Raw genomic sequence first — 27,253 nt, forward strand, 5'->3', positions numbered from 1 at the left:
GCCAAAAACTCCAATAAAATTTTGATCATCTTTGAGGGAGTGCTATGACCATGCAGGATCATCCAGACCCAAAATGACAGTTTTACTACATACTATGCCTATTTATGTACCAGCATGCAAAATTTGAGCCTCCTACATGGTTTAGTTCTTGAGCTATGGGCTTGTGAACTTTGACAAAAAAAAAAAAAAAAAAGAGTCTGAACAAAATTGACACCCATCTCCCCCAGTAAAACTGGCTGTAACATGGAAAGTATACATCTTACATTCAAATAAATTTACAGCGTTTCTCCTAGGTAACATGGGTACATCTGGTGATTTTTTCAGAATTTTTTGAGACCTACCGGTAAGTGCGTGGGCCCTGGTTGAATTGACGTGGAATGACCCCTATGAATCTGCTTCTGCTGGTCATCAAAGGAACATGTCAAAGGTGCTCTCCAGATCAAACACACAACAAAGTCTACTGGTTCAGTCCTCCGCAAGTGCTAACTATTGTCAAGAATCTGCAAGTACTACAGCTTCTGGTTTGTTTTCTGGTGCCAACACTGGGAAGTTTGAAGGATGCACGTTCCATTTCAATTTCGCTGGTCCTAGCACAAGTGATACTTCTTCTAGCTGTGCAACCAAGAGAAGGTGCTTCAACTTTCTTGACTCTGATTCAGATTAATAAAAAACATTTTCCTTTCTTCTGGGCGAACAGTGATTTCTTTGAAAAGGTGGTTATGCTCACATTTTTGGCATGTTTTGTCACCTAGATCAGGGAAGTGATCTAGATCAAATTTTCTTTTCGGAAAATTCCGAGCTCCTGTAGCTTGTCAAACAGCTTTCTGATGAGTTTGTAGCAGGTTTGTTCTAAATATGGTTTTCCTTTCACGTGCTCTCATTTTGTAACAATTTTGTAAAGAAAAAAAATTATATAAAATTTACTGGGCGGCACGGTGGTGTAGTGGTTAGCACTGTCGCCTCACAGCAAGAAGGTCCAGTTTTGAGCCCCATGGCCGGCGAGGGCCTTTCTGTGCGGAGTTTGTATGTTCTCCCCGTGTCCGCGTGGGTTTCCTCCGGGTGCTCCGGTTTCCCCCACAGTCCAAAGACATGCAGGTTAGGTTAACTGGTGACTCTAAATTGACCGTAGGTGTGAATGTGAGTGTGAATGGTTGTCTGTGTCTATGTGTCAGCCCTGTGATGACCTGGTGACTTGTCCAGGGTGTACCCCGCCTTTTGCCCGCAGTCAGCTGGGATAGGCTCCAGCTTGCCTGCGAACCTGTAGAACAGGATAAAGCGGCTAGAGATGATGAGATGAGATGAGATGAGATGAGATGAGATGAGATGAGATGAGATGAGATGAGATGATGAAAGCGCCTAGTTTTGTGTGGCCTAGATCAAGTTTTTTATTTTTGGAAAATTCCGAGCTGACAGCTTGTCAAACAGGGTTTTGACAAACTTGTAGCAGGTTTGTTCTAAATATGGTTTCCCTTTTGGGCGCTCTCATTTTCTGTTAGAATTTGGTAAAGAAAAATATAAATATGTGGCAGATCACAGAATCCAGGGACACATGTCGGCCCAGGGGCATTTTGAGTTATTGACAGATTCAGAAAGTACAGTTTCTAAGCTTTCCAATGATGCCTTCCATGTGGAGATCTGACAATATTTGAAGAATGTGTGGCCTTTTGAAAGTGTATACTTCTTAAAACAGAAAAAGGAGAAAATCGCCCTCAAAGTTTTCCATCTCAGCTACTCTGGGTGTAGGGCGGGCACATAATGGTGCTCATCTGCATGATATTAAGGAAAGCCCTACCCCCTACTAGCTAGCACGATACTACTTTCATGTAAACAAAGATCACCACGTCAATTTTCCTTCCATGCAAAGTATGCCCAACACAATTATGAAGTACAAAAATAAGTCCTAAAGTATACTTTAACGTTTTGTGGTTGAAAAATTACTCACACCATAAGAAAGAAAGATAGCACGATGATGACACAACTAACACAACGCTAGTCTCATGTAAAGCCTCGGTCACAACCGGCCGTATGTGCTCCTACGGCCGGTCTACATGCAAAAAATGCAAGAAACACACGGAGAGCGCGCGTGTGAAAAGCACGAGAGCGCGCGTGTGATGTGCTGATTTTCGAGCCGCAGAGGTTCTTTGTCATGCCAAACAAACTCTACGGGCGCTTACTTTTTTTCAGGTTGCAAGACAAACTTACGGCCAATGCGCGTCTTTCTCCGTGAAAAAAAAAAAAACGCAGCGATTTGGGAAACGCCAAAAATCACACGGCCAAAAAAATCGTACGTCCAGTTGTGACCTAGGCTTAACCAAACCACAACACTCTCCGTTACATGCAAAAATAACCACACAGCCTTAGATTAATAAACTTACCCCATCAGAAAGAGAAACGTCGCCTTGCACACACCAATGCCTCCGATGGAATAATGTAGTCCTAGAACGGTCCGTGTATCATCCGATCATTCAAGTATTCCATTCAATCTGGAAAACGAGGTTGCGTGTTTTTTTTGCTAGAAATGGTGATCTCCGATGTAAATACCATGTGTCTGTTTGCTTCGCGGTGTTTCAGCTCCTCTGCGCTCTGTTTAGTAACTCATTCCATAGTGAAATCACACGCCTGTATGCAGTTAAGTAGCCATGTGCTCAGCTCGGATCATACAGCTGATTCGCAGAAAAAAAACAAAACAAAAGACTTAAATCATCATGTGAATGGCCCATATGGTAATTTACCCACACCCCCCAGCAGGCTACAGTCCTGACAAAAACGAGACAATTTGCAACAAAAAATTTATGCTTTTCCAACAAAACAATCTATTATCTGAAATACTGATTGCATTCTTCAAGATCTCAACTTGCACATGATGGAAAAAAACAAAAATCACAAATATCGAAAAAAAATGCTTCTTTTGCGATTATCTCGGATTCGTTTCGGCCGACATGTGTCCCTGGATTCGGTGAGGGGTCACATATATTATTGACCAGCTTAAGGTTGGTCCGTATCGTGAAATACCGTGACCTCGGCCTTGAATACTGACCTCGGCCCAGAGGCGTCGGCCAGTATTTTCAAGACCTCGGTCATGGTATTTCACGATAAGGACCTCCCAGCTGGTAAATAATATACATTTCATTGCTATGAGTTGTATTTAAGCAGGAAATGAGAAGCATCATTGACAAATTCTACAAACTCTAGAATAACAGAATCTTTTTTTTCTGCTAGGTGGTAAGATAAGAAATGTATTAAATAGTGCTGTCAAGCGATTAAAATATTTAATCGCGATTAATGTCGCGACTGTCATAGTTAACTCGCGATTAATCGCAATTTAATCGCACATTTTTGTCACATGAAAAACCATTGTAATTCTCTTATCAGCATAAAAAAGTGAATGGGCTTGCTCACCGTTCGACCTACGGGGGTACTCGGGGGATCCGAGATCCGCTGAAACAGACATGAGATCCCTTGAAAACATGACTTGGGAAATGTTGGGGGGTCTCTAAAATATTGGCAAAATGATGTTTATTGACATAGCAATCGTGTGTAACGGGAAGCATTTGCATATCCGAAGTGAGCGCGTGATGGAGAGCCGCGCTCTGAGACAAGTGCAAGCACCCCCCCCCAAGGGAATAAAGGGACCCCCCGAAAATATCGGCATAGTTCGAACACTGGTTGTACCAATGTTTGTTTTTTTTTATTGCAGAGCATAACACGTCTTGTCACAGCCACTGCAAAGTGGGGCTGGAGCCGCCGATGGGAAAACGAAACTTAAGCCGAGCACCGTGGCTCTTCGGGGGAGGGCAGAGGACTCTGGCTGTGCGGGGCGTGGCATCATGTCACAGAGCGTTAATCTCGCGATAAAAAAATTATCGCCATTAAAATTGAAACAAGTTAATGCGTTAATAACACGACATTTTTGACAGCACTAGTATTAAATTAAAACAAAGATATATGAATAAAAATACATGAGACACTATTTGGAAAAATCCAAAATTTATTGTATTTATGAAAGATGTATTGTCATTCCTTACAATAGTCTACTAACCCCATACGTACTTTGTTGCATGCAAACTTATAAATCTGATTAATGGAACATGTACATACTAGGAATGTGTATTAACATAGAAATATTTAGAATTACAGTTCTACTTACTATATTGATTTTTCTGTTTGCAGTAAAATGTTTTGAAATTATTGCATCATTGAAAAGCCCAAAGACAGAATTGCTTTGTACTAGATGGCAAAGAATGCAAGCCCTAGACCGACTATGATTAGTAGATGCAAAAATGAATAATAAAAGAGATTATGATTGTAATAAAATTTAAAAAACATAAAACAACTTTTTAAAGACATGTTTCGGCATATCCTATGCCATCTTCAGTTTCCTGAGGAATCCTATGCTTTATCTTAATTTTTTAATGTGTGTTGTAGTTGGCTGATTGGTTCATGGTGTATATATTGTCATGTGATGTAAGACTAGTCATTCCTTATTAAACTGAAGACGGTATGAGATATGCCGAAACATGTCTTTAAAAAAGTTTTGTGTTTAAATTTCTCTTAATTTTATTGCTATCAATCAATACATTCAATAAGATCAATAACATATTTCTTATTTTTCCTGCACACTACAAGCATCTGATACGACCTGATTCCATCACACAGATTAGAGCAGCGGTGTGAAACTCAGGGGTAACAGGCCACAATACACTTAGTCCCATGTCAAATCAGCCAGATTGAATACAAAACAAATGAACAATTCATTACTATTACCATATTCACATCCAAATTGTGGTTTTACCATGCAGTGTCTTGCATAAATATTCACCCCCTTGAACTTTTCCACATTTTGTAGTGTTACAAACTGGAATGGATTTAATTAGGATTATATTGGACTAATATGTGGACTGAATGAGGAAATGGACTCTGATATGATGATGTGTAAAACTGGTAGCTTGTTATTGGAAAATTACTGATCAACTTGTTGGTCTATTTTGCTCTCGAGTCAAAAAACAAATAAAGCTTTGTTAATATCTTGCAATTTGGTTTTGCTTCACAAGGCAGTAGTTACTGAGAATATTTTAGATTTATTTTCTGTGCCTGTTTTACACTCCTGGACTGGAGGATGGCAACATTACTGAATTTTCCAAACTTACATGATCAGACAGATATATGCTTTGACTTCTGTGTTACTGAATGGAACAAAGGCCAGTCACCAATGGAGCTACCTGTGCTGCTGTGGTACAGACTGCTAACACGGCAGCTGCAAGCTCTGGTCCGAGCAGTGCAGTTAACTCTGCCGCCAGTCCCACAGGTGCTGCAGCGGTGAAAAAAAGTGCATGTACTAATGCGAATCCAGCTCCAGTGCTTCCCAAAAAAAAGACAAGGTACTTCAGAATAGTGAAATATTTTTCATCATAATACCATCTGCTTTCATCTTCATTTGAAGCTTTTTCTCTCTCTTCTTGTTCTCTTCTCTGCTCTTCTTCCTTGCTCCATTTTTCCACATCCCTTTTCTTTTTTTCACTTTCTTTTATCTTTAATTCCATCTCTTTCTCCAGCTTTCTGACCCTGTTTTCTGCAATCTTTAGAGACTCCTGCAGCAACTGCTGCTCTCCATAAGGTTTTTCATGCTTTTTGTGAATTTCTGCTGTTAAATGGCCGATTTCACCCTGGCTGTGACACCTGCGTCTTTCTATCTCCTGCTTCTCTATCTCCAAGGCCTTCATGATATCAGCCTTGCGACGTTCAGCCATCTGTTTAACTTCCTGCTTGGCCTTCTGAATTGATGCATTTAGTTTTTCTTGCTTTTTCTGTTCCAATATTGCCAGTGTTTTCTCTATAATCTTTGTTTCCTGGTTGGTGAAGTGACCATAGTCGTTCTGTTCCAGCATCTCATCCAGCTTCTTCAGGAGCCGTTCCACCTGGTCCCGGTTCTCTGGGTTCTTGTTGTTGAAAGCCAAGAAACGGCCACCGAATCGTGTAATGACATCCCGGATGCTTTGACTCTGTCTCGATATAAACTGCTCAATTGGCTTTCCTTTCAGCTCGTCTTCATGGGTAAATATGATGATTGTGTGGTCACTCATGTTCTCCTTGAAAGCTGCCTCAATCATATCTAAAGTCTTCTGCTGCTCCTCTGTGAAGCGAGCGATTGGTATGATGAGCAGAAATGCATGTGGTCCAGGTGAACACATGGTCAGACATCTTAGCACTTCTTCTGTGACCTCACTTTGCTGGAGCGAGGTGTCAAACCAGCCAGGAGTGTCAATCAGCGCCAGGCTCCGCCCCTGAACTTCCCCACATTCCTTCTGGCATTTGTTTGTCACCGAGTCCATGCTCACTTCAGATGGGAAGCATTCTTTACCCAAGATCGTGTTTCCAGTGGCACTTTTACCTGAACCTGTTCTGCCCACCAGCACCAACCGTAGCTGAGTTCCTGGGGACTGAACGGCTCCATGGAGACTGGTGGAGTTTCGCCTCATCTCTGGATGCTGTTTGGACAGAAAGGCGACCTTATATTTTAGTAACACCAACAGAATAGTGTAGGATATATATGTATAAATCTATTAGTCTCCGTATCTCTCCGTTAGCCATTTAAACTGCATATGAAGTGATTTTTTTTCAAACATACAACTGCAAAGTTTAAGACAACAGTCATAAAAACTGATGTTTTTACGACACAAAGAATTTTCATGGGTTTACTAAAATATTGTCTGTTTTTAAGTCGCAGCCAAAATGCATCATACAGCACTGCTAAGACGTCACGCTGATTGCAAACTTACTATCACATTTCACTACGGCAGACAGTAAACCCAAACAAAGAGGAGGTCGATATTGTGTCATCAGAGCACCAAATAATGTGAGTTATATGAACATAAATTTTACCCCGGTACATGGATGCATCAGTTCCCATCCAATCCACCTCTGAGACAAAACCGGGTCATGTTTGTGCAGCAGCATCTACCGGACTTTCATGAACTTCTGAGCAAATATACTGTGCTATGTTCAACACATTTTGAAGACGGCTGTTATGAAAGAAGGTATTCTGCCTTCATGGTTGGTGAAAATAAACTACACGCCATCCTGTGAAAAGAGTCCATACCAACCAGAGACTCTGTCATGATAAAGCCATCAGAAATCACCAGTGAACACCAAAAAAAACAAGTTTATATCCTAAAATGTTATATTTTCTGTCAGTAGCAATCGAACAATCTGTGTCACATGATTTATTGTTCTTATTGTCCTTTCTGTGGACCAAATTTGTAGCAAGTAAGAATATTAAGACCTATTCTTGTCGAGATGGAATAATAAATAAACAGTCAGGCTAGCCTATTTATTATTCATTATGCAACAAAACTAGGTGGTGCTTCATAAAGAGCCTCATTAATACTACTAAAGGTAAAATGGAAACGAAAGCCTAGGTTTCATGTTAGTTTCATAAAACTGCCTAATTACTAAGAGAATTGTTGTCTTCATGCTGTGTGATGCATTTTATTCGCTCGATAGAACCGTCAAAAGCCATATTTCCAACAGCATCAACCACTTCTCAACAGCAGCCAAATTCCAATGTCCTCACAAGATTGGAAGCATCACAATGTTCACATTTGCACCTATATACAGTAAAATATTATATTCATAAAATTTTCAGCAAACAGCCAGCTATAATTTGAGTGAAAAAGGTATCGCTCTGTCATATCACCACACTAGAGATCAGACTGTCAGTCATACAAATGCCACTGCACACGACATACAATTTATGTTTTGCTTTTCCTTTCCATCAAATAATTTGTTTATTCAAATAATGTAGTTTAAAACTAATCAAGCCTCAACTGCTCCTGTTCCGTCATAATATGCTTCTAATACTGTTTGACTAAGACCATCAATATCAGCTTGTTCGTCCATATTGTTGTCTTGGTCTTGCTCTTTGTGAGTGGTTCATCTTTATATGGTGCATACTGGCTGTGAAAAACATCGTAGTCTGCTTCTGCTTCATTTGAACTAAATCATCGTAAAATGTCAACTACATTCAGTATAAAAATCTGGGTGGTATTTTTCGTCCCTGTGTAGATATATAGTAGGAACACGGAACAGACACTCTAACATGTTGGAAATCCCATTTCTCGGATAATCTCTTCAGCTATGACGCTGTATTGGTAACTATCAAGAACTTGGTACGCCATTTTCTTAGCTACTGGAAAGACACTGTGTATAAATGGCAATATCACTTTCAAATATAACCAGAATTTGCAGAAATGTATAGAAATCTAAACATTTATTATACTGTGTCCGAATATTAATTAGATTAGACTTTATTGATCCCTTTGGGAGGGTTCCCTCAGGGAAATTAAGATTCCAGCAGCAGCAGCAGCATTACAGGATAATAGAGAATAGGAAAAAAAAATTATATATATATATATATATATATATATATATATATATATATATATATATATATATATATATATATATATATACACACACACACACACAGCTGGGGTTATTGACTAAAATTTAATACAAGTGTTTTCTTTGCTTATTGCCCAGTAGGTAAAAAACAAACATCGCTTCATATGCATTTTAACTTTTGCAACAAACATCATTCCTACAGAACTAACAATGAGAAAGAAACAACAACAACAGGAAAAGTGCATAACTACTCACTTTTTAAAATCACAGAAAAAACCTTTCCTCAGTAAATAGAATTTTGCTTCTCTCTGCCTCTCTCTGTGTCATGTGTAGCCTTCTTCTGAATTTAACTTCCTCCTGAAAGAGTAATGTAGCAAGTGTTCTAGGTGGGTGGAGCACAGAAGCACGGCAGTCTAGAACCGAGTTCTCAAAACTCGTTTATTGTAGCTTTTCAGCTTTTAACTATACACATGCACGCACGCACACAAGTATCCAGGTTGGGAGTAGCTCCCTTCCTCCGCTCTCCCTCTCCTCTTAGAGGGCACAGTCACTGGGGAAGACACACAAACACAGGTTAATTCCCGTCACGTGCAGTGATTCCGCCACTTACCTTCCCTGACTCCGCCCTCCATTCACAGACCGCCGCTTGACCACGCCCCCGCTGCCACATACCCCCACCGCCCGACTCAGGCCGGGCAGCCGTCCGGCCTGCAGCCGACTCCCCCCCGATGGGAGAGGAAGTCCGCCACAACCATCTGCGCCCCCGGCCTGTGGACCACCTCGAACTTAAACGGCTGGAGTGCCAGTTACCAACGGGTGATCCGCGCGTTGGCATCCTTCATGCGGTGGAGCCACTGCAGGGGCGCGTGGTCCGACCAGAGGGTGAAAGGGCGCCCCAGCAGATAGTAGCGGAGGGCGAGAACCGTCCACTTGATGGTGAGGCATTCCTTCTCTATGGTGCTGTACCTGCCCTCGCGCACCGACAGCTTGCGGCTGATGTACAGCACTGGACGGTCCTCCCCCTCCACCTCTTGGGACAGAACAGCCCCCAGCCCTCTGTCTGATGCGTCCATCTGTAAAACAAAGGGGAGAGAAAAGTCAGGGGAGTGTAACAGTGGCCCCCCACACAGTGCAGCCTTTACCTTAGAAAAAGCCCGCTGGCATTGCTCCGTCCACTGGACCGGATCTGGCGCCCCCTTTTTAGTGAGATCAGTCAGCGGGCTGGTGACATCCGAATAATTAGGTATAAACCTACGATAATAGCCAGCCAGCCCCAGGAACTGCCTCACCCCCTTTTTGGTCTTGGGCCTTGGGCAGGCCGCAATCGCTGCTGTTTTTTTTTTTTTTTTTTTTTTTTTTTTTAAATCTTTTTTTTATTTTTTATAGTTAAACACATACATACCAGTATATGCATATGTACATACAATATACCAAAATATATATACATAATATATACATACTTACATACACATGAAAACTTCAATTATATATATAAAAAAAAAAAAAAAAAAAAAAAACAACAATGAACAAAAAAAAAAAACACTACCCTACCACCCCCCGCCCCTCCCATCTCCCACGGCTCGTCCTGACAAAAAAAAAAAAAAAATGATACTGGTTACCGATGCATTCCTGAGTACAACAGACACACTCAGTTGGGCAGTACCTCCAAATTAGTGAAATATGAAATAAAGGGTTGCCATTTGTGAAAAAACTTGTCTGTACATCCTCTCAATGTATACTTAATTTTCTCCAGTTTTAGGAAAAACATGGTGTCTTTAAGCCACCTGAAAATGGAAGGACATTTAGCAGATTTCCAATGCAACAGTAAAGAACGTCTTGCTAGTAAGGATGTATAAGCAATAATATCCTTTTGTATAGAATTCAGTGCAAGTGAGGCATCAGGAATCCCAAAAATGGCAACCAACGGGCAAGCCTGCAGATTTACACCAAGAACAGTGGACATAATGGAAAAATAGCCTGTCCAAAAACTATTCAGCTCAGGGCAAAGAAAAAACATATGGCTGAGGTGACAGGGAGAGCCATGGCACTTATCACATGTATCTTCTACTTCTGGATATATTTCAGAAAGTCTTGACTTGGAAAAATGGACCCTGTGTAAAACTTTGAATTGGATAAGTCCAAGACGAGCACAAGAAGTAGTAGACTGTATCCTACCTACAGCGCGTTCCCAGACCTCTCCAGTTAATTGAATTCCCAGTTCCCTTTCCCATGCATTCTTAATTTTGTCATTTGACTGACTGTTTAATGCCAAAATGAAGTTATATATATTTGAAATCATTCCTCTCTGATGTGGAGAACGTGAGAGCAAGCTTTCCCAAGGTTGCTCTGGAGGTACAGAGGGAAAATTAGGGAAACACTTAGAAACAAAATTACGAATTTGAAAATAGCGAAACAAATGAGTAGCAGGGAGTCCAAAATTAGATGACAAGTTGGCAAAACTATCGAAAACGCCATCTACATATAAGTGTTTAAATTGTTTGATACCCTTGTCATACCACCCTGAGAATGTTGAGTCTAAGAGTGATGGAGGAAATAAGTGGTTGTTGTTTAAAGGACCCAAAGAAGATATGGCTGTGAATTTAAAGTGTCGTCTAAATTGATACCAGACCTTTAGTGTATTCAGAACCACTTGGTTATCAGTGTATAAAGAGAGTTTTGTAGGTAAAGAAGAATAGAGTAAAGCGGCTATGGAGGATCCCCTACAAGATGGTAGTTCTAATTTACACCAGCAGGTTCCAGGAGATTGTAACCAGTAGCAAAGTTTATGAATGTGAGCAGCCCAGTAATAAGATTGAAAACTGGGTAAAGCAAGTCCACCGCTAAGTCTGCATCTCTGCAATAAAGATTTACGAACCCTTGGTGATTTCCCAGCCCATATAAAAGAAGAAATTATCTTATCCAGGGAGTCAAAAAAGTTTTTTGGCAGAAAAAGAGGAATTGACTGAAATAAGAAAAGGAATTTTGGTAAAATATTCATTTTGACAACATTAATCCTGCCAATTAACGAAAGGGGTAGGTTACCCCACCTTTGAATATCCGATCTAATCTTTGAAATGAGAGGAGTGAAATTAGCTGCTGCAAGGCCAGATATTGAACGCGTCACATTTATACCTAGGTATTTGAACCCCGCCAAATTAAAATGAAAAGGCAAGTCTGACTGTTGGAGGCAACATGCTGCAGTGTTAATGGGAAAACATTCACTTTTCTCCAAATTCAATTTATAACCTGAAAACGAACTGAAGTTCTCCAGAATATTTAAAACGGGAGGGACAGAAGTTGCAGGATCAGTTACATACAATAACAAATCATCAGCATACAACGATAATTTATATTCAATCCCATTTCGAACGACTCCTCTAAATAAAGGGGAGGACCTTAGTATAATAGATAAAGGCTCAATAGCGACTGCAAAGAGCAAGGGCGACAAAGGACAGCCTTGGCGACATCCGCGACCCAGGACAAAATAATCAGAGTAGATATCGTTAGTATGGACACTAGCTTTTGGGGATGAGTAAAGAAGGCGAATCCAAGAAATAAATTTATCACCGAATCCAAATTTCTTCAAAACTGCAAACAGGTACTCCCACTCTACCCTATCAAAAGCTTTTTCAGCATCTAATGAAATTACAATCTCAGGAAGTTTAGATGAATACTTGGAGTAGATTATATTAAAAAGTGTACGGGTATTAAAAAACAGTTGGCGTCCTATTATAAAACCATTTTGCTCTTCAGATATAATAGAAGGGAGCACGTTCTCTAAACGAGATGCGATTACTTTAGCCAGCACCTTCACATCAGCATTAAGCAGAGATAACGGTCTGTAAGAACCACAGCTGGTTGGATCTTTATCTTTTTTAAGAAGGAGAGCTATAGTGGCTTGTGTCAGGGTTGGTGGTAAAGAACCAGATTCCAAGGATTCGTTGAAAACTGATAAGAGTAGTGGTGCCAGTTTTCCAATAAATGTTTTAAAAAATTCAATTGGAAACCCGTCGGGGCCAGGGGCTTTATGAGATTGCATAGCTTTAATTGAATTGGACACTTCCTCAACAGAGAGAGGGGAGTCCAATTGTTTGGCAGTGTCGGAATCAATCATAGAATTAGAAAGATTCTGAAGAAATTCATTCATTCTAGTATTGTCTGCAGGGACGTCAGCCTTATATAATGATGAGTAAAATGATTTGAAAGTAGCATTAATTTCCTGAGGGTCTGTAGTAATTATACCAGTCGTGTTTTTAATACTAAGTATCAATCGGGAAGTGGCCTGTCGCCGTAATTGATGTGCCAGTAATCGACTGGCCTTGTCACCATGCTCATAGTATGAGCTGCGGCTGTGTAATAACAAGCGCTCTGCCTCTTTAGTTGACATAAGAGCAAATTCTGCCTGTAAATCTAAACGCTGTTTAAGAAGTTCTGGAGAAGGGTTCAGACCGCATCTTTGATCAAGGTCACCAATCGCAGAAGTAAGTACTTTAAGCCTAGCATTAAGCCTTTTATTAGAAAGCGCAGAATAAGAAATAATCTGTCCTCTAATATAAGATTTAAATGTCTCCCATAACAATGAACATGAAGTGGAGTCATTCTGATTGAAAGAAAGGAACTCATCAATAGAATTTGAAATGAAGTCACAAAATTCCTTATCTGACAAAAGAAGAGGGTTAAATCTCCAAAGTGGGGGGCTACGTCTGTAAGTAGATAATTGAATATCTAATAACAAAGGTGCATGGTCAGATATTACGATGCCTAAATAGTCAGAGGAAACTACACATGAATTAAGAGTGCTATCTATAAAAAAATAATCAATCCTTGAATACGATTGATGCACCTGAGAGAAAAAGGAGAATTTTTTAATGGAGAGGTTACGAGATCTCCATGGGTCAACAAGACCGTTCTGCCTCATAAAATCAAAGAATGTTTTAGCCATACCAGATTGAGCCAGATTACGGGGATTAGACCGATCCAACTTTGGGTCAAACACGCAATTTAAATCCCCACCGAAAATCAACAGGTGAGTATTTAAAAAGGGGAGGTTGCTTAATAATCTGTTAGCAAATTCAACATCGTCAAAGTTTGGTGCATACACATTTACCAACAAAACCTTTTTTTGCATTAATGTTCCGGCAACTATGAGGTAATGGCCATTCTTATCAGCAATGACATTAGTGGATGTAAACTGTACTTTTTTGCTAAATAAGATGGCGACTCCTCTTGCTTTTGAGTTAAAGTTTGAGTGGAAGACCTGACTCACCCAAGGGCAATGTAGTCTGTGATGGTCCTTAACCTGAAGGTGAGTCTCCTGTAAAAATACTATATCAGAGTTTAAACGTTTCAAGTGTGTAAAAACCTTAGATCTCTTAACAGGATTACCCATGCCTCTAATATTCCAAGTAATAAATCTGAGAGATGTGCCTGATTTATTGTGGTTAACCATTTAAGTAAATAAAGAAAAAAAAATACAGATAGTCATAACAAGCCGTGGTGGGACACCCTCCCCCCAACACACCCCTAAACACACATACACCCAAAGTCTCCACATAACCCCAGAACAAAGGAGACAGCGGTGTTCCCCAAAGTGACAAAAAGTCGTCCACAACAAAGTGAAAACGACTCGGAGAGTAAGCAGAACAAACAGGAGTAAGAGAAAAAAACCAAGAGTACAATAAGAAAAAAAAACCGAAAACTCCTACCGATTTCAAATCAGATTAACAGCATGCGCAAAATGACAATTACAATATATATATAAAAAAAACTCACACGAAGACTTGTTTCGTCCGATAGAAAACATTCCACCAAAATACCAATGATAAACATCCCGTCAAGTTTCCATAGAGATCACGAGAAATACAGGCAGTATGGGAGCAAAGGAAAATATTCTAAATAACAAACCAAGTTATACACAGCACTGCGAAAGTCTCCAAAAAAGTAGTGAAAATACAATAATTTCCATTGCTCTTTAAATAACCAAAATAGTGTGTATAACTCCTAAGAAAATAAATTATATATATATATATAAATAAATCTTTTTTTTTTTAAAAACGGCGTATATTACAACAAACAAAAGCTACACTAACCTAGTTAGTGCATCAAGTCGGAAAAACCCTCATTAATGCAATGACAAATTTGAGATTGAGTCCACAACTGTAAACAATAGAGCAAAGATCAAGCCTGAGTGCGATAAAGAGTAAAAAAAGATCGACTGTGTAAAAGAGTCATTACAGCTCACCCATCCGTCAACTTTTTGACATAATCTCCGGCTTTCTCCGCTGAAACAAAGTCCTTCTCCACTCCGTTATACGTGATGCGAAGCCGCGCCGGGTAAAACAGCCCATATCGAACACCGTCAATGCCACGAAGTTGCCGCCTGACATCGTTGAATGCAGCCCGAGCCCGGGCTATCTTTGCAGTGTGGTCTGGGAAGACTGAGATGGTCAAACCTTGGACTTTAATTTCACGGAGCTCTCTCGCGCGGCGTAAAATGTCCACACAATCACTATAATAATGAAATCTGCACACAATAGCTCGTGGTCGTTCTCCGGGCTTGGGCTTAGGTTGAAGAGTCCGGTGGGACCGGTCCAAAAGCGGCTCCTTTTCCAACGCGAACGCTTCCTTTAGCATGGCAGCTACAGCAGTGGTGGTGCAAGTGTCGGGGCCCTCCGGTACTCCAATTATCCTCACGTTGTTACGTCGTGACCTAGACTCCAAATCCTCACACTTATCTTCCAGCTTGGCTACGCGAGCAGTGAGGTACTCGATGGCGCTTTTCATCTGGACGATGTCGTCGGTACACTCAGAGAGTACATTCTCCATCTCCACAACAGTACCTTTCAGTGTAGCCACATTAGCATCCGTATCAGCTTTATCCTTAGCCAACTGTGCTTTCACGGTTTGCAAGTCGAGCTGGATAGTTGACAAAGCATCCCCAAGAGTCGCCTGTAGCTCCTTCTTAAAAATATCAGCGATGTCAGCCCTCAACGAAGCCAACAACTCGAACTTGAGAGCGGCGACGTCAGGGCCAGCCTGCGACGGGACGGACTCGGCGGGGTTGGGTGGGTCACTCGAGGCTGTGGTCGAAGCTTGCGGGCTAGGCCTCAGTTGCGTCTGAATAGTGTTGCGAGTTTTTACGCTCTTCCCGGCCATTTTACCGTCGTCCAAGATTAACTTTGCAAATAAAAAATGAAACGAAGTGAGACTAGACAAATTTTATGACCAAAAAGCGCAGATTAATTACAATTTAACTCGAAATCGGCAGGAGCCCTCAAACTCACGTCCTACTCCATTGACTGCTCAGCAGCGCCCCCCTCGCTGCTGTTTTATTGATTTGGGGACGCACCTGTCCATTGCCCAAGTGGAAGCCCAGATACCGTACTTCCACCCGCCCAATCGCACACTTCTTCGGGTTGGCTGTGAGCCCCGCTCGCCTCAGCAACCCCAGGACGGCCCTCAGGTGTTTTAAGTGCCGTGGCCAGTCATTACTATAAATAATAATGTCATCTAAGTATGCGGCCGCATAGGTGGCGTGGGGGCGGAGGACCCTATCCATAAGCCGCTGGAACGTAGCGGGCGCCCCAAACAGCTCAAACGGAAGTGTGACGAACTGGTGTAAGCCAAATGGTGTGGAAAAGGCCGTTTTCTCTCGGGATAGTGGAGTCAAGGGGATCTGCCAATATCCCTTTGTCAAATCCAGTGTTGAATAAAAACGAGCCGTGCCTAGTCAATCGAGCAACTCGTCAATCCAAGGCATTGGGTATGCGTCAAATTTAGACACCGCGTTGACTTTTCTATAGTCCGCACAGAACCGGACCGACCCGTCGGCCTTGGGATCCAAGACCACCGGACTGCTCCAGTCACTGTGGGACTCCTCGACAATGCCCATTTCAAGCATGGCCTTGAGTTCTTCCCGAACCACCTTTTTCTTGTGTTCAGGCAGTCTGTAAGGGCGGCTGCGCACTACCACCCCCGGGGGCGTCTCAATGTGGTGTTCTATGAGGTGGGTGTGGCCGGGCAGGGGCGAGAACACATCAGAAAATTTTGTTTGCAACCAGGCGACCTCCGCGAGCTGGGTCGGGGAGAGGTGGGCTCCACAGGGGACCGGAGCGGTGGGTGATGCCGATTTTCCCTTTTGAACCTCCGGCCCTAGCTCTGCCTTCTCTGGAACCACCGACACCAGCGCCACAGGGACCTCCTCGCTCCAATGTTTTAACAGATTGAGGTAGTATACCTGTAACTCCCCGCCCCTGTCCGTTCGCTTCACCTCATAGTCGATGTCCCCAACTCGCCGTGTGACCTCAAAGGGTCCTTGCCACCTGGCGATTAATTTAGAGCTCGATGTGGGCAATAACACGAGTACTTTGTCTCCCGGTGTGAATTCCCTAAGGCGTGTGCCCCTGTTGTACAGGCGGACTTGATGTTCTTGAGCCTGCCGCAAATTCTCCTGGGTTAGGTGTGTGAGTGTGTGGAGTTTTGCATGCAGGTCAATAATATATTGAATTTCATTTTTGCATGGGGAAGGTCCCTCCTCCCAATTTTCCCGCAGCACATCTAGGATGCCACGTGGCTTACGCCCATATAATAATTCAAACAGGGAGAACCCCGTGGAGGCTTGTGGGACCTCTCACACTGCGAAAAGCAGGGGTTTGAGCCATTTATCCCAGTTACGTGCATCCTCGCTTACAAATTTTTTAATTATGTTTTTGAGGGTGCGATTAAACCGTTCGACTAAGCCATCCATTTGTGGGTGATACACGCTGGTGAGGATCGGCTTGATTCCCAATAACCCATACAGTTCGCGCAGTGTGCGTGACATGAACATAGTGCCTTGATCAGTCAGAATCTCTTTGGGGATTCCGACTCGGGAGATGATGTGGAAGAGCGCTTCCACAAAACTACATGCAGAGATATTGCAAAGCGGCACTGCTTCTGGATATCGCATTGCATAGTCCACCAGAACTAAAAGCGATACCCTCATGTTGACCGATCCAATGGCCCGACGAAATCCATCCCAATTCTTTCGAACAGGGTCTCGATTAATGGTAGAGGGTGCAAAGGCGCTTTTGAAATGGACGCTGGATTTACTAACTGGCATTCATGGCATGCCGTACACCACCTACGGGCATCGCCGCGAATCCCTGGCCAATAGAACCAGGCCATTATTCAGGCTAGTGTCTTATCCTGCCCTAAGTGTCCAGCCATGGGATTAAAGTGAGCCGCCTGGAATACCAATTCCTGGCAGCTCTTTGGGATCAAAAGTTGGGTTATTTGTTCCTTAGTTTGAGTGTCCTGCGTCACTCGGTATAACCTATTCTTAATAATGGAAAAATAGGGGAAAGACGGGGTGGCGTTTGGCCATCGATTACTCTCACTTGGTCAAATGCATGCTGCAGAGACTCGTCTCGCGATTGCTCTAATGGAAAATCCGCGAGGGATTCCCCGAGAGAGGGAGGAGGAGCCTGCTGCTCCTCACTCTAACGCGGTGATGACATAGACGGCTCTGTGACAGCTGCTCCCATCAACGCCACTCCGGGACCTCCCCCTGCTGAACTACGGCAGGACCCACTCTTCACTAAGTGCATCATTAAATCCCAAAATCCCGGCCAATCAGTCCCCAAAATTATCGAGTGGGTGAGGCGAGCATTAACCGCCGCCTGAACTCTAAATTTCTCCCCTCGAAACAGAATGTGGACCGACATTAAAGGGTAGTTGTGAACATCCCCATGCACACATACAACACCTTCACCAATTGTGCTCTCCCCAATGCCTCATCTTGCACCAGGCTTTGGTGGATTGAGGTCTGATTACAGCCGGAGTCCACCAAAGCCTGATACGTATCCCCTTGGATACTCACTGGTATGCGATATGCTCCGGCCCAATCGAGGGCGGTTCCTGGTGCATCGGGGATCCAGACCACCATGCCCACCTCCATCGCCGAGCACTGATGCTGGAGGTGCCCCGGCTCCCCGCAGCGCCAGCACACTGGCCCAGGCTCTCTCTCTGCACCGGTGTTCCGGATATCACTCACCTGAGGGGAGGGAAGACACAGACACGGAAGTAGGAAACGGTAGGACACCGCGGGTGTGGTGGGCCGGCTGGGGTGGAGCCGGCCCCCGCCTCCGTAGTGGGGGAATGGGGCGAGGGAGAGGGACAGAAGGGGAGAGAGAGGGAGAGGGGAGGGGAGAAGGGGAGACACGCTGTCCTGCTGTTGGAACGGCCGCCATATGGTCCTCCGCCAGCTCAATGGCCTGATCCAGCAACGCCGGGCGATGGCACTGGACCCACTCTGTGTTTCCTTTTGGAAGTTGAGTGACGAACTGCTCCAGCGCCACCAGATTGATGATCTTCTCAGCGTCGCGGTTGTTGGCCCTCAGCCACTGGCGGCAGGCGTCCCGGAGTTGCTGGCCAAACGCGAACGGCCGGCCGACCTCCTCCAGGCACAGTGCGCGGAAGCGCTGCTGCTGCTGCTCCAGAGTGCGACCCACGCGCTGGAGGACGGCCCTGCGGAGGTCCGCATAGACCAGCCGGCTGTTGGCAGGGAGCTGTAGCACGGCCAGCTGCACCTCGCACGTGAGCAGGGGGAGGAGGCGCGCCATGCGCTGTTCCACTGGCCAACGCCACGCCTCTGCTGCCTGCTCAAAGAGAGCAAGGAAGGCCTCGGGGTCGTCGTGCGGGCCCATCTTCGTTAGGGTGAGGTGGGAAGGGCCCGTGGCGGTGGAGGTGGTGGACCCCGCCGACGCGAGTAGGTGCCGGAATGCCTGGCGATCTTCCTGCTGCGCCAGCACCAGGGCCTCGAACCTTTGCTCCCATTCTTCCCGGAGGGCGACCAGCGCCTGGTGCTGGCTCTGTTGGGCCATGGCAAGGGCATGGATCAGGTCCTTGAAGGGGGAGGACTCCATGGGGCTGTTCTCTCCTGCGCTCCGTCCTGGGTTTCAGCACCACTGTAGCAAGTGTTCTAGGTGGGTGGAGCACAGAAGCACGGCAGGCCAGAACTGAGTTCTCAAAACTCGTTTATTGTAGCTTTTCAGCTTTTAACTACACACATGCATGCACGCACACAAGTATCCAGGTTGGGAGTAGCTCCCTTCCTCCACTCTCCCTCTTCTCTTATAGGGCACAGTCACTGGGGAAGACACACAAACACAGGTTAATTCCCGTCAGGCGCAGTGATTCCGCCACTTACCTTCCCTGACTCTGCCCTCCATTCACAGACCGCCGCTTGACCACACCCCCGCTGCCACAAGTAATGATACGACAGTGTGTACAGCCATTGCGGCCAAAAGGAGAGAGCTGGTCCAGCACACCTGCTCAACTCAACCCAACATTGTCATTCTTCCACATACACAGTATACAGCAGAAGGGAGCGTCGTTCTCAATAGACCAAGGTGCTTAGATAGTGCAAACATTATCATGACAAAACAGTCAGCATTAAATACTAAATAATACAAGAGCTAAGGCAGGTGTCATGAGTGTGAAGAGGTAGAGATGTAAGAATAACGTGCTAGTGTGCAGTTTAAAGTGATTGTGTGCAGTTTTGTGCTAAATATCCATTGTTCCTTTTTGAGTGATGGAGTACAGATGCTTGGAATGTCCATTGTCTATTTTGTGTGTAGTGTAGCATGAGGGAGGCAGGTTGTTATGGACGTAAGGTGTTGGGTGGCACCAAGGTGTTCAGAGGGCTGATAGCTTGGGGGAAGAAGCTGTTGTAGAACATTGCAGTGCAAGTCCTGATGGCAGAAGGTCAAACAGACTGTGGGAAGGATGAGAGGGATCCTTCACAATGGCAGAGGCTCTGCATACACATGTGTCTGGAAGTTGTTCTTGATGGAGGGGAGGGAGACCCCTATAATCCTCTCAGCTGTCCTCACTATGCATTGTAGGGTCTTGTGTTCCAGTATTTTGCAGTTCCCGAACCACACAGTGATGCAGCTGGGTGGGACACGCTCCACAGTTCCTCTGTATAAGGTTGTGAGGATGGGTGGGGGAAGGCCAGCTCTCTTCAGGTTCCACAAGACGTGAAGACGTTCTTGTGCCTTCTTCATAGAGGAGTTGGTGTTGATGGACCAGGTGAGAAATGTGCACATCAAGAAACTTTGTGCTTCTGAATCTCTCTACTACAGAGCCACTGATGAACAGGGAAAGGTGATCAGTCGACCCTCTCTGGAAATCAACAACAATCTCTTTTGTTTTGTCTACATGAAGAAACAGATTGTTATCATGACACCAGCTCACCAGTTGTTCCCACATCTTCTCTGTGTGGTGTTTCATTGTTGTTGCTGATGAGGCCCACTATTATTGTGTCATCAGCGAACTTGACAGTGAGGTTGGATTCCGACTTGGCCGTGCAGTTGTGGGTGAGTAGCGTGAACAGCAGTGGGCTGAGTACGCAGCCTTGGGGGGTACCTGTGCTAAGCATGATGGTGCCTGATGTTCTGCTGCCGATGCACACTGACTACAATCTTTGTCAAAAGTCTAGAATCCAGTTGCAGAGCGGAGTGTCAAGATCCAGCAGAGAGAATTTCCTCTTGATTGTACTGAATGCTGAGCTGAAGTCAATGAACAGCATTCTAACCTATGTATCCTTTGTGTCCAGATGTGATAAAACAGAGTGCATGGTGTCAGAGATTGCATCACTGGTGGAGCAATCAGGGTAGTATGCAAGTTGCATAGGGGTTCAGTGAAGTGGGCAGAATGGAGTGAATGTGTCTCTTGACCAGATGCTTGAAGCAGATCATCATGATGAGAGCCAGTGCTACTGGACAGTAATCATTAAGACATGTAACTGTTGACTTCCTCGTCACTGGGATGATGGTGATCTTTCTGAAGCTCACAGGGACCACAGCCTGGCTCAGGAAGATGTTAAACATGTTTGTGAGGACACCTGCCAGCTGGTCAGCACAGTCCCTGAGTGCTCTCCCTGGTATGTTGTTCAGGCCTGCAGCTTTGTGTGGGTTGACTCTGGAGAGTGTCCTCCTCATGCCAGCTGGGGCCAGGCAGTGCGCCTGCTCCTCAGGGGTGGGCATGGACTTGCATGCCACATATTGTTCAGTCTGTTTCAACCATGCATAGAAGTCATTTAACATTTCAAGGAGATAGGCGTCATTGTTGTTGGTATGCGGTGTGATTTTATAATCTTTTAGGGCCTGAATGCCCTGCCACATGCATCTGGGGTCTTTAGTATCACAGAAGTAGATGTTAATATTTTGTGTGTACTGGCATTTTGCTTTCCTGATGGCCTTGGAAAGCTGAGCCCTTGCTGAGAAAACGACAACATTCTCAGGTGAATAGCAGTTGTCAAGGTAGTGTTTATTTGGACTGAGTGAATGGCAAACTAACCAATCACAATTAAGCAGCGTGGGACCGTATCAGAACGAGTACACTGCATAAAGCCAATGGCACTTTAATGAAAAGACTGAGACTTTCATATGAATTTCTTTGGGTGTGAATTAACTAAATTAGCTTGCAGATTGAATTTGACAAGAGGATATGCAATTTTCTACAACCTTGATTTTCTGGTTGGTGAAGTGACTGTAGTCATTCTCTTCCAGCACCTCATCCAGCTTCTTCAGGAGTCGTTCCACCTGGTCCCGGTTCTCTGGGTTCTTGTTGTTGAAAGCCAAGAAACGGCTACCAAATCGTGCAATAACATCCTGGAGTCTTTGACCCTGTTCCAATATAAATTACTCAACTTTATCTTCTTGTAGCTCGTCTACACAGGTAAATATGATGATCATTTGGTCACTGATGTTCTCCTCGAAAGCTGCCTCAATCATATCTGTAGTCTGCTGCTGCTCCTCTGTGAAGCAAGCGATTGGTATGATGAGCAGAAATGCATGTGGTCCAGGTGAACACATGGTCAGACATCTTAACACTTCCTGTGTTATCTCACTTGGCTGGACGGAGGAGTCAAACCAGCTAGGAGTATCAAACAGCGCCAGGCTGTGCCTCTGAACCACTTCACATTCATTCTAGCATCGGTTTGTCACTGAGTTCATGCTCACTTTAGATGAGAAGCATTTTTTTCTTACCAAAGTTGGTGTTTCCAGTGGCATTTTTAATTGTATATATATGACAGAGAGAGAGAGAGAGAGAGAGAGAGAAAATATTACATGGTGCCATGAAGATATGAAGTTTATCTTCGAGTGGTGAATATATTTCATGAGTGAGCTAAGTGAACGAGTGAAGTATTTTCCAACACAAGAAAAACTTCATATCTTTTTGCCACAGCCCTGTGATGACCTGGCTACTTGTCCAGGGTGTACCCCGCCTTTCGCCCGTAGTCAGCTGGGATAGGCTCCAGCTTGCCTGCAACCCTGTAGAACAGGATAAAGCGGTTAGAGATAGAGATGAGATGAGATCTTTTTGCCACCATGTAATATCCTGTTTGTATCTGAACTAGTAATGTCCCCCTGTGACCTGAGTGCAGCAGACAACCACTAACTCCTCAAAATACAGCAGCAGGATCACTAAACACATCACAAATATTTTAATCAAACATTTTATTCCAAAAGCATTTTAAGGTTGACCTCTAATTTAGTTTTCAATATTTTTATGTAGTTACTGTATAGAAATAAATTCGCATGTAATTTACTCTGTTAGCATCATAGCCAGATAATAAGACTCTTTACATAGCTCAAAGGAAATGATACAAAGTTCTTATGAAGTCGGTTCAACTACATCACACGTAATCTAATGAACCGTTTCTGAGATTGGGTTTGAAAAAGAATAGAACTGGAGTCAGCCACTAGAGGGCGACAGACACTTCAACATGGGAAAAATGGCGTCTCATTAGTAAACCAGCCCGCCAATGACGCCACCATTTTAGAGAGGGCAACTTTCCATGTTGAGCTTCAAGGTTCTTAGTTCATGTGGTTAATATTTGGAGGTACAGTGCTCAGCATAAATGAGTACACCGCCTTTAAAAAGTAACATTTTAAACAATCTCCCAAATGAACACAAACAATTTCCAAAATGTTGACAAGACAAAGTTTAATATAACATCTGTTTAACTTATAACATAAAAGTAAGGTTAATAATATAACTTACATTACACATTTTTCAGTTTTACTCAAACTAGGGTGGTGCAAAAATGAGGACACCCCACAACAAAAACTACTACATCTAGTACTTTGTATGGCCTTCATGATTTTTAATGACAGCATCAAGTCTTCTAGGCATGGAATGAACAAGTTGGCGACATTTTGCAACATCAATCTTTTTCCATTCTTCAACAATGACCTCTTTTAGTGACTGGATGCTGGATGGAGAGTGATGCTCAACTTCTCTCTTCAGAATTCCCCATAGGTGTTCGATTGGGTTCAGATCAGGAGACATACTTGGCCACTGAATCACTTTCACCCTGTTCTTCTTCAGAAATCCAACAGTGGCCTTAGATGTGTGTTTAGTTATCTTGGAAAAGTGCACAACGACCAAGGGCATGGAGTGATGGTAGCATCTTCTCTTTCAGTATAGAGCAATACATCTGTGAATTCATGATGCCATCAATGAAATGCAGCTCCCCGACACCAGCAGCACTCATGCAGCCCCACATAAGGACACTGCCACCACCATGTTTCACTGTAGGCACCATGCATTTTTCTTTGTATTCCTCACCTTTGCGAAGCCATACAGTTTTGAAGCCACCAGTTCCAAAAACATTTATCTTGGACTCATCACTCCAGAGTATAGAGTCCCAGTAGTCTTCATCTTTGTCAGCATGGGCCCTGGCAAACTCTAGGTGGGCTTTTTTGTGCCTGGGCTTTAGGAGAGGCTTCTTTCATGGACGGCATCCATGCATGCCATTCCTCTGCAGAGTACGCTGTATTGGGTCACGGGAAATAGTCACCCCAGTTTGGCTTTCTACTTTAGATAACTGCAGTCAACTTGCATGACGATTTTCTTCAACCCTTCTCATCAGAAGACGCTCCTGTCGAGGTGTAAACTTCCGTGGACGACCTGGACGTCTCTGTGAGATGGTTGCAGTTCCATCTTTCTTAAATTTTTGTACCACTTTTGCTACAGTATTCTGACTGATAAGTAAAGCTTTGCTGATCTTCTTGTAGCCTTCACCTTTGTGGTGTAAAGAAATTATTTTCTTTGGGGAATTCTGAAGAGACAAGTTGAGCATCACTCTCCATCCAGCATCCAGTCACTAAAAGAGGTCACTGTTGAAGAATGAAAAAAGATTGATGTTGCAAAATGTCGCCAACTTGTTCATTCCATGCCTAGAAGACTTGATGCTGTCACTGAAAATCATGGAGGCCATACAAAGTACTAGATGTAGTAGTTTTTATTGTGGGGTGTACTCATTTTTGCACCACCCTAAATTGAGTAAAACTGAAAAATGTGTCATCTAAGTTATATTATTAACCTTACTTTCATGTTATAAGTTAAACAGATGTTATATTAAACTTTGTCTTGTCAACATTTTGGAAATTGTTTGTGTTCATTGAGATATTGTTTAAAATGTTACTTTTCAAAGGGGGTGTACTCATTTACGCTGAGCACTGTATATGTGAGGTTTGGTAAGATTAGTGAGTGGATTGGTATAGACAGGGCTAATCTTTCTACAGGAACATGTACATATATTTGAAATATTGTCTTATGGTAAAACTGTCTTGGTTTATTTGACCTCATAACTAAAGCCAGTATTTCACTGGGCTGCGACAGCTCGCGACAAATAGCAAGCATCATTTGCGAGAGAGTTTCAAAAGTGTCTTGAAACATTCGTGGGGCTTCTCAATTTCCCCGCATGAGTCGCAAAGTGTCGCTCTTTCATCGCTGAAATTTTGAACATGTTCAAAAAATTTGAGCGGCAAAATTTCTCTCAAAATAGCCGCAAACGCGTCGCTGGTGTCGCAAAGCCGTCACGAACTCTTCTCAAGTCAGTTTCTGTGAGGCTTCCTCTACTTCCCTGCGTGCCGAGGGAAAGCTGGCCTGCGACTAGTTGGAGACACAACAATTGCGATAAAATATGCGAATATCAATTCAGTGTGATTTCAAGTGAAAATTGTCACTAATTTGCATATTTTATCGCAATTGTTGTGTCTCCAACTAGTCGCAGGCTGTCGCAGCCCGGTGAGAGACTGGCTTAATAATCAAATCAGAATGAATTTGGAATCTAACATTTTGGCTGCATCTCCCTGTTATTATCCCTTTAACTGATTCAACAACCATCATTCCTACTGAGCTAGCTAACAATTAAAAACAGGAAAAGTGCATAAAACTTTTTTTTTAAATCATCAAAAAAGCTTTTATCCAAACACGTAAAAATTGCATTTGTTCATGAAAGAATCACGGTTGGGCGGCACGGTGGTGTAGTGGTTAGCGCTGTCGCCTCACAGCAAGAAGGTCCTGGGTTCGAGCCCCGGGGCCGGCGAGGGCCTTTCTGTGTGGAGTTTGCATGTTCTCCCCGTGTCCGCGTGGGTTTCCTCCGGGTGCTCCGGTTTCCCCCACAGTCCAAAGACATGCAGGTTAGGTTAACTGGTGACTCTAAATTGACCGTAGGTGTGAATGTGAGTGTGAATGGTTGTCTGTGTCTATGTGTCAGCCCTGTGATGACCTGGCGACCTGTCCAGGGTGTACCCCGCCTTTCGCCCGTAGTCAGCTGCGATAGGCTCCAGCTTGCCTGCAACCCTATAGAAGGATAAAGCGGCTAGAGATAATGAGATGAGATGAATATGTCGATTGCCATTGTTGTACAAGTTCCTGTGCCTTGTACAACAGCAATGCTAGCAGACAACTCCAAATAAAGTATTTTCAGTGCTATGAGCTGTATTTAAGCAGGAAATGAGAAGCATCACTGACAAACTCTAAAATAACAGAATCTATTTTTTTCTATTAGGTGGTAAGAAAAGAAATGTATTAAATCAAACCAAACAAACAAGTGTTGCCAGGCAAAACAAACCTCGCCCGGTAGCACTTATGATGAATATGAATGAAGATATCGCGAAAAAAAAATAGGTACCCTATGGGTACATGTAGCTACTGCTTATAAATAAAATTGTTTTCTGATACCATGTCCATATACTGTAGCATATATACGAGGGTAAGTCAAAAAGTTCTAAGACAGATGTTATAATTTCAAAAGGTGTGAAAGATATCCCCCAGAATTCTACAAAGAAGGAATTCTCCGATGGAAACACCGCTTGCAGAAGTGTTTAAACTTAAATGAAGGATATGTAAAGAAATAGTTTTTGTTATTTTCATAAATAAAAAGATTTTTTTCAATTTGTCTTAGAACTTTTTGACTTGCCCTTGTATTTACTCTGTGAGCCAGTAGCCACAAAAATGAAACGTAATCCAAAAATGAATAATTTAAAAATCACAGAAGTAAAATATACCAAGCGTCTGTACTTTATATTATTCGACTCTTACCTCTTACAGTTTTTTGAAACTGAAACCTCTGAACCGAGGCTGATATACACACGCTGTCGCCATGACCCAAACCCTTATTTCCCGGAAATGGCCCGGCGCTAGAACTCTGTGGAACGCACTTTACCTCTGCAATAAGCATAAACATGTCTGAAAGCAATTTCTTTAGTCTAGTCCATTTATTTCGAATGGTGAACCGAATTGTATACACTCACCGGCCATTTTAATTGGAACACATGTATGTGCATGCACAGTGCACGATCGTTACACTCTTACATTCTTACAGCACGATGACGTAGTGGCTAGCGCCTCTATATGAGGCAGTAGCCACAACAAAAACGATTTTGACCTTTTTGGTGACCTTGACCGGATGACCCTCAAAATGTTGGAGGTTCTATTTGAGACCAATGCCCATCTATCCTGAAAGTTTCAAGAAGATTGATCCAACCATTTTCCCAGAATATCGTTAACAAAA

General features: G+C 43.4%; 1 pseudogene; it reads right to left on the reverse strand.

Annotated features, from left to right (window-relative positions):
• Positions 1–4,299: 4,299 nt before the first annotated feature.
• Positions 4,300–27,253, reverse strand: part of LOC132871315 (GTPase IMAP family member 8-like) — a 28,400-nt pseudogene continuing 5,446 nt past the window's right edge.

The sequence above is a fragment of the Neoarius graeffei genome, chromosome 23 (assembly GCF_027579695.1).
Source record: "Neoarius graeffei isolate fNeoGra1 chromosome 23, fNeoGra1.pri, whole genome shotgun sequence".
In the NCBI taxonomy this organism is placed as follows: Eukaryota; Metazoa; Chordata; class Actinopteri; order Siluriformes; family Ariidae; genus Neoarius; species Neoarius graeffei.